General features: G+C 39.6%; 1 non-coding gene across 1 annotated transcript; it reads left to right on the top strand.

The window, feature by feature from the left end:
* The first annotated feature begins 2,022 nt into the window (after window positions 1–2,022).
* On the top strand, window positions 2,023–2,128 carry LOC131147399 (small nucleolar RNA R71). The gene has a single exon (XR_009134782.1). It is a non-coding gene; the product is annotated as a small nucleolar RNA R71 (small nucleolar RNA).
* Window positions 2,129–9,222: the final 7,094 nt, after the last annotated feature.

Here is a 9,222-nt window from a genome sequence, read left to right as displayed (position 1 = left end):
AAAGGAGGAGAAAAGCCCTCATGCACAGGGTAGGAAAAGGGACATACCCTAAGTGTGCTAGGGAGTGTTTCTCACATGAAGAATGGAAGCAAGAAAAGGCAGCTACGGGTGGTAGTTTTAGTTGGACGCGTCACAGAGATAGGGAAAAGAGATAAATGAGGCATTGCACCAAATACAACTATGGTGGGTGCGACAAGGGATGCGAAAAGGGAAAGAAATGAGGGAGTTAGGGCTTTGTGGGAAGGAAAGGAATTTTAATGATCTTTATAGTCTTGACCAGGTCACACTAGCTTTGTGTTGGGCCCGCATTGGTCGTGCCCCCAACTGAATCAAGAAAATAGGCTTTCAACCAAGTTGTGCCAGAGTGGAGTCCTGGTCATGCCCTGGTCTAACTCCTCGAGAGTTTGGAAGCTCAACAGATTCAAAGGCTCAACTAAGTGCAGTGTGAGTGTAGTCGCGCCTTATGTAACCCTCACCTAACCTTATGACCTATTCCTAAGCGGACGTCCTAGACTCGGCACACTCTCAAATGTTGAATGAAACCTATGGACTCAAAGAATAAAGGGAAATAAGAAATGCAATTGGGTTGCCTCCCAGAAGCGCTAAGTTTACTACCTTTAGCTAGACACAATGAATGCTAATTGCAAACTCACTCGGGTTTGAAAATAGGAGTTTCTTACACCATGCCCCTATTAAATCACTTCTCACTTACCCAAATCCATCCCTCTAAGTTAGAGACCAAGTCATAAATGGCAAAGATCTGCTTATATGAGTCCTCCCAGCTAGATATGGAGGGGCTATTAGGCTGCAGTATGTCCTCAAGGGGATTCTTCCAAAAAGTCAAGAGGGCCACTTCCTTAACACATTCTTCAATCATGTCAACTTCCGCAGATTGAATATCATCAGGGGGAAGCATAAAACACATTTCAGCTCGAGTTGTATGTTGCCAAAGGATACATCCATAATCCCAGTCCTACACTAAATGCACGTATTAGCCGTAGCTAAGAATGGTCATCCTAAGAGGATAAGGATTGAATCTTTGGTTGGGTTGGTAGGTTCCATATCCAGGACTATGAAGTCCATGGGGTAATAAAACTCTCCAACCTTCACTAAGACATCCTCAACAACATCCTAGGGCCTTTTCACTAATTGGTCAGGAAAGCACAATGTGACCAAAGTGAGCTTAAGCTCTTCGAAGCCAATTTTTTTATAAACTGAGTAAGGAAGGAGGTTCATGCTTGCTTCCAAATCTAAAAAGGCCATATCGATAGTGCAATCACCGATTACACATGAGATGGTGGCAGCACTGAGGTCTTTAAGTTTTGGAGGAATGTGACCTAAAAGAATTAAGCTCACATGCTTGGTCAGCCTGACTTGCTTTTTTATGTGCACCCTAGACTTGCACTTTTGGGTGCACAAGTCCTTGATGAACTTGGCATACGCGGGCACTTGCTTGATAGCATCTAAGAGAGGAATATTAAACTTGACTTACCTAAATGTGTCCATAATGGACTCAGTATTTGTTTCCTTCGTAGACTTTGAGGGTGCATAAAGGGCTGCAGAGCATGGCGCTACAAGGACAAAATGGAGAAGTGCTCCATCATTGGAGGGGGTAGGTGTCTCGGTATCAATTACTGGATTGAAGGAAGGAGGATTACATGGTTCAGCATTGGGCTCTTCCCTTATATTCTCCCTACCCTTTCCTTGGTCTAACTTCTCCCCAACCCTATTATTTACCTCTCTGCAGCTCCTAAGAATGGTCACAACCTAGTGTGCAGCGTGGGTGCAAGGTCATGGCCCACGGCTAGCTCATAGACTCCCTTCGAATAGGAAGAGGAAGGTTGGGATGGTTTATGAGTAGCAATAGTATGCTACTAAGAACTCTCAGTGAGAGTCTCAAAAAGAGTCCAAGCCTCATTCTCGTGCTTCATGAGGAAAGTACCTCCATAGGATGCATCTACCATGGCTCTATCACGCTCAACTAATCATTCAAAAAAGGTCTTAACTATATGCCACCTAGGGACTTGGTGATGTGGGCATTTGCACAGAAGGTCCCTAAAGTGCTCCTATGTCTCAAAAAACTCTTCCCCATCCAATTGGGAGAAACTGGTGATCACCATCCTAAGCTGGTTAGTCTTCCCAAATAGGAAATTACTTTTTTAGGAATTCCTATTGCATGGTGGCTTAGTTGGTCATCGAATTTGGCTCTAAGAAATTCAGCCAATATTTGGCTTTGTTCTTCAAAGAGAATGAAAATAGCCTTAAAAGGAGGGCATCATCACCAAAGTGAGGCACGGATAGAGGATGGTGAAAACAAATTTTTAGACATCATCTAGGGGGGGGATTTGCCCCTTTTTTTTTTTTTTTTAAAAGGATTTTTAGGTTCGATTGCCAAAATAATTTGGGAAACGTCGAGATGGTAGAGGTCTTGATTTCAAGCTACGCCACCTCAACATTCAGAAATCGGAAGCAAGATGGCGAGGTGTATGCATTGGGTGTGAAGTAGCCTCTAAGAGGCCGAAGAGGTTGCTCTTTTGCCACAAGTTGACGGGGATCAAGAGGTTCCATATTTTGGTAAGCGGTAATCGATTGGGGTTCGGCAATGAATTTTGGTTCAGAAGACTTGTGAACTGGGATAGGCTAGAGGTATGGGAGTATAGACTTTCCTAATGATACACCCCCCGCCCCACACCCCAGGATCTCTCAGCTAGGGGTCTATAGGCATTAACTCGGGATCCAAAGAGCGCAAACCCAACATATACAAGTTCAGCACACAATCAAGACTTCAAATATCAAATAAATTTAAAAACAAATGAAAAAAAATGAAAAACAAAACACATAGTACACTACACTAGAAATTGTCTTACTACCGTAACTAAATCCCTGGCAATGACGCCAAAATTTGGTAGGCTCACCAAGGTTTGAGTCTTTAACTACCAAAAATAATATTTATAACCTAACTATGCCCAAGTTCGATAGAACAAGGAGTGAGCTGGGTGTCAATCTTCAAGGACTTAGTGCAAATGTTTACCAATTTTAGCCTAGTTTACTACACTTTGCATAAAAGGAAAAAGATGAGATTTTTGGGTTATTTTCTAAACTACACAAATAATGAAAGTACATTGTAATTAAAGCTACTCCTAGAAAGCAAGTCTCAAATCATGAATCCAGCTTAGGCTATCATTCGTGATAACTATGTCCGATTAGCTATCCGTACTAGGTTAGACAATCAAGTGAGCCATTCAAGAAGCATAGGGCAGCGAAGGTGCACCTATCGTCCAAAGCACGATCGAGAAACAAGGTATACCCTATCCAGTGAGTACAGGAACACTCTATAGGAACCGTAACCTATTACGTATAAGTGACTGAATCCCTATCTATGTTGTCCTATCCCCTAGGAATTCATCACAATCTGAGAATTAAGTGTGCGTAGAAATTAAAGACATGACATTTAAATTGCGAAATTGAAATCAAAGCGGAGTAAATAGACAAGTATTGAAAATGGCATCAATTGAAGCTCGAAGGCCTATCACTAACAATCAGGATTACAATCGAGAACCAACTAATCTATGTGGCAGCACTTAGAACTCGAAGGTTGTCACAGGCCTTCAAAGAATCCAAATACCAACCAAACATGAAATTGAAAGAAAGCTGTAAATCTAATCTAAATGGCACCCAAAGACACTCTAGGTCTGTCACTAACTAAAGAAGGGCCAAAGGGGAACCCTAATCATATATTCGAAGTTTGGTTTTATACCCAAATGGGTTTACAAGCATTTGAATTTAAATCGGAAAAGTTTTGACAAAAATCTCGCAAAACAGGTTGTAGGTTCAAAAAAAGTTAACTAGGTTGCACCCTAGTGTTCCCTTGGTCGCGCTCTAGTTTAGACTTTTGGGAATTCTAGGGTTCAGTCTTGCCAAGCGTCCTCAACCGGGGACACAGAGGGATCTCTTGGTCTAACACCAGTCAAAACTCTTGGGTGATCTTCACTTTATAGTTAGTGATGAGGTTCAATCGTGAACTTGGGGTCACGCGAAGGTCTCTTGATTCGCCGCAATTAGTCGAACCTCTCAGCATACCACTTTAAGTCACAACTTCTAGAGTATTTATTTTGTGACATGTTCGCCCCTTGTGTTTGATAGTCACACCAAATAGTCAAGCAAGGTCTTGTTTTCTTTGATGAACTAAAGCTTTGGGGACTTGGTTGAGCACCTGGTTGAGCCTTGTGCTTCCCAATTACTCCCTTGGCTTCTTGCATTGCTTAACTTAGTTTTAACTTCATTTTCCTGAAAAATGAACAAACCATGCATAACTCCGAACTATGATAATAAAGGGTAAATACAAGATAAATGAGAACAAGACATAGGTAAATGGGGGCATAAAATAGTGCATTTTAGGGACACATCACCTACTAACCAATTTCTATCATCCGCAATTAGTTTGGGAGTTCTACAACCATATGCAGCATGATCCCTCCACTAGTGTCTAGACCGCTGAGGTGCAAGAGATCGAATTTAAGCTGACTGACAAGGTCATTGATGCAGCATGGTCATATGACCAGGTTGATGACATCCCTTGGAAGCCTCTCGACTCCACCGACATGCATCACATCATCATCGAGATGTTTCATAGATCATACTATGACAGGTGGGAACCATTTGAGGGTGATCCAGGGGTGGAGTTTCTTGTGCCCCAATTTTACCCCGAGTCTAAGGAGAGACTACACCCTTCGATTCCTCCACCACCTTGGGCTTCAAAGAAGAAGAAGAGTACAGTTGATGCGCCTTCCACCTCTACTACTGAACCGTTAGAAGCCGCGAGTCCTCCCACAGCTTCCCCCACTACTATGCCTGAGGCAGGGGATAGCTTGGGTCGACTCAGAGAGGATTTCTAGCATTTTACATCAAAGGTGCAGTGAGAGCTTTTAGAGTCTTGGGTCGAGATACGACAAGGCTTTCAGGTTCTCAAAGATTTCCTCCTCGTCTGTTTCCCACAAGTGGCCGCAACCTTTGCTTTTCCAAGTTTTACGGATCCAACGTCTTCGCCTGTGACGACTGAGGTCCTAGTGGATGCCCCTACCCCTTGACCCTCATTGTTTGTAGCCCCTCCATCTCCAATTATGTTGCTGGTGAGCCCTCCAGCATGAGTGAAATGGTTGGTATCGAAGGGCTACACACTGCTTGCCTAATCTATACAAAGGGTAAGACAACAACTAGTATCATTAAGCTCGCTGTTGCATGACCCACAGAGGAGGTTTCTCCTTTGTTGTCCTTGGTTGTGGCCAGTGTGTCCTCTAATGATCGTGCTTATTATTCCGATCGATGTCGCAGAGCGTCCTCTAGTGCCCCTTGTTATAGTAAGGCCAACAATGCCACCTACCCCTTCCATTTGGCACATGGTAGAGCAAATGGAGAGTGACCTGGGGGTAGAGTCTATCCTTGTGCCTATTGCTTCCACCACGGTTACTCCACTGCACACACTTGCACCTCCTCTCCACCAACACCCACCCCACCACCACCTACCCTTCCCAATCGCACAGCGAGCGACTTGACGATGAAGTCATCATCTATTTTTTATGATAGCGAGTCTGAGGACAGCATGGCCTTTGATTGCATAAATTCTAATGATTTTGGGTAGTTAGGGATAAGCGATTCTGACGATGGAACTAGCGGATCTATTGAGGATGAGCTTTGACTGCGCCACGGCCCCCTGTTTTATCATTCATTGTATTTGTGCTGTTTTGTATGAGACTGTGGTTTTTGATAGTCCCTGCTTGATTAAAGCCACCATTTCTATTATTCTAGTTGTACTCTCATTTTCATTATATTTCTTTTCAGGATGTACTACCCGACAGCTATGAAAGTAATGGTGACTTTTTTTTCTCTTTGTTCCCCGTATGTCGTTATTTCTTTACTGTCTTCTGTTTTTATGGTGGGTGCGTTCATCTACAAGTACATTTGTTTTTCCTTCGTCACCATCCAATGCTTCCCTCCTCGGCCTTCCAGGTGTCTTCTTTCTTTACTTCAGTGAGGATACTGCAGTCTTTAGTTAGGGGTTGTCAGGTTAGGAAGGCACTACACGTTGCATATAGGGCACATATATGAAAAAAATTTTAAATTTCAGTGAACACTATATGAGGTAACTCATGTTAACACAGCCTATGTCTCTGCATAGTTTTATATAGCATTCTTATTACAAATTCATGTTGTATCTATTAAATGTCTTTGTTATAATCACTAACGATGAAGTGAGTTGTTCATGCATACTTTCATAAGGTGTATCAGTATTTGTTTTTCAAAACTCGATGGGAATTAATTATGAGCTCCTTATTTTTAATGTCGTTATATAAGTTTTGGTATTTACATGGTATATTACAAGGCTTAGTCACACTATAGTGAATGAAGTTTTGAATCAAGCCCCGTATTTGTGAAATTTGTTTCTCAATTTGATTTTCAACAAAACATCCACACTCTTCCCAAATTTTTGAATTCAAATAAACTCTTAGTTAATTTATCTTTGGGTGTTAACCAATTAACGTACTCCCCTATGGTTTCCAAAAAGTATGGATTAACCAACGTACTCCCTTTAGTTTTCCGCAACCCAAATCAAAATTAGACTTTAAGTTTACTTAATTTCCAAATTTACGTAGTATATATGATTAAGAAATTAAATCATCCACGCAATTTATATGTGCTGAAAATAAAGAGTAAGGGAGAGAGAGAGTCAGAATACGACTTTTACAAGTTTCATCTCATCCCCAACTTACGTCCTCGCCTTTGAAAAACCACCAAAGGATTCACTAAACCTGTTTCTTTTCCAGGCGGAACAACACCGTTTACACACTCCTTCAGTAGGCTAGAGCCCGCCTCTCCAAGTGATATCCCCTCACTTAGTCACTCCTTCAATTAGGCTAGACCCCGCCTCTCTAAGCGATGTCCCAATGCTTAGCCAACGATTCAAACACCTTGAAACGTCAAAGAACTACAAGAAACACAAGATACAATCTGCGTACAAGTATACTCTCACAAAGAGCAAGTTAGTACAATTTTAGCTCTATATACTTCAATGTAAAAATATCAAGATGAAATAAAATTTGAAGCTCAAGATTAGAATTCACCAAGTCCCCTTTTCTCTAGATGAGAAATTAGTATGTAGAACTCAAGGATTGATGATCAACACTTTCAAAATATTAGCACTTTCAAATTGTAAGAGATTGAGCAAGCATTGACTTTGAATGCAAGAGAGATTAGAGCAGATCTTTCAATTCTTGGTTCTTGGTTTTGATTTGATTTGCAAAACACATGTATTTATAAGCTTTCAAAAGTGTTTTCATATTGCCCAAGTTTACTTGGAGTATTTCCCAAGTTTTTAGAAATTTGGGGCACAAGCAATTGATATTTAAATTTTAAAACTTTTAAAAAATTTACCCGTTAACAGTGTTTAGACTTCTGAGGTATCAGGGTCAGATGACTGAAGTTCCTTAAAGTTTTGAAAATTTTGAACTGGACACAAGGTCAGACGTCTGATTTTGGGGTTCAGACTTCTAAAGTCCTGGGTTTAGACATCTGAAGTCAGGGTTCAGTCTTCTAATGTGCTTCTACCTGTTTCTATGTTTCACCAATAAATCTTCAGACGACTAAACTTAATCTTCAGTCTTCTAAATTAATTCTTCAGACGACTGAGCTTAAACTTCCGTCTTCTGAAGTTGACTCTTCAGTCTTCTAGGCTGTGACTTCGGTCTTCTAAACAGTATAATTTTTGGTTTTTTCATTTTAAGTTCAAAAATCTATTTTGCTCTTTTTCTTTGCTCTTTTATAAAAAATTTTCTGGGGTTTTAAAATAGGTCTCTAAGTCCATGCATTTCTCCTAAAGAGCTTCAAAATATTTCAAACTATATTTAAACATTAAAGTACTTACATAAAGACTTATACGACTTTTCACATTCTAGGTACTTGAGTCTTCATGCTTTGTCTTTCTTTGAACTCTCTTGTTTTGCTTTTCTTTGGCTCTTTTGCTTTGCTTTTCTTTAGCTCTCTTTTTCTTTTCTTTTCTTTGACTCTCAAAAAATCATCCGTGTCCTCATTTTCTTCAAGCTTTAAAATATCATCTTTAAAACCATGCTTTTGATTCTTTAAGCTTCATTTGATCCTTGTGAGCACTTTGACCTTACTTTCACATATGTGAGCCATGAAATAACATCACTTAACCAAATATTTTAAGTTTCACTTGTTTGTTAGCATCAAAACAAGATTTTAAGTCTTATAAGGCCAACAATCTCCCCCCTTTTGATGATAACAAATAAGGAGCAAAAATTTGAGTAAGCCTTAAAAAGGCTTCCCCTTTCAATAAGCATCATCTTAACAATACTCGCAAGATCAATATTAATTTCAAAAACTCTTTTACAATCATGCTCATCACTTCATTCAAGTTCAAGTTTATCAATCAATATCAAATATTTCTCCCCCTTTATATATATATATATATTATGTTAATGCTCAATTTTTGCAATACCATGCTCAATTTTTGCCCAAAACTTCTCCCCCTTTTGACATTAATAAAAAAGAGTAAGATATCAAGTAAAACATTAAATATTAAGGCTATGAGCAACCATAAAAAGTATATAACTTTAAAATTCATCATGCATATGAATTCATGATACCAATTGAAAATTCCATGATATCGATTAATCTTTTAAAATGTGATACCAATTAAGAATTAAAAAAAAAATAGCATAGGCAATAAGTCATAATACTCCCCCTGAATTTAATACATTAAGATTCAATACCAATTATTGAATCAAAATTAGACTTTAAGTTTAGATCAATTCATAGATGAACCGTCCTGTGGTGTAGCCACAAGATCCTCTTTGAGAAATCTAGTGAATCATTCTGCTTTCTTATCCCAAGAAGAACCTAAAAATATTAAAGAAGTCATAGAGGATGAGTCTTGGGTAATGTCCATGCAAGAAGAACTTAACCAATTTGAAAGAAGTAAAGTGTGGAGTCTAGTTCCTAGGCCTAATGATCACACAATTATTGGAACAAAATGGGTGAATAGAAATAAAAAAAGTTGAGAATGGGGTAGTAACTAGGAACAAGGCTAGACTTGTTGCCCAAGGGTATAACCAGCAGGAAGGGATTGACTTTGATGAAACATATGCTCCTGTTGCTAGGTTAGAAGCCATTTATATGTTTCTTGCTTTTTCCGCTTTTAAAAAATTT

The sequence above is a fragment of the Malania oleifera genome, chromosome 1, assembly GCF_029873635.1.
Source record: "Malania oleifera isolate guangnan ecotype guangnan chromosome 1, ASM2987363v1, whole genome shotgun sequence".
Classification (NCBI taxonomy): Eukaryota; Viridiplantae; Streptophyta; class Magnoliopsida; order Santalales; family Ximeniaceae; genus Malania; species Malania oleifera.
Note: the sequence above shows the minus strand (reverse complement) of the source record. Positions and strands in the feature narration are given on the sequence as shown.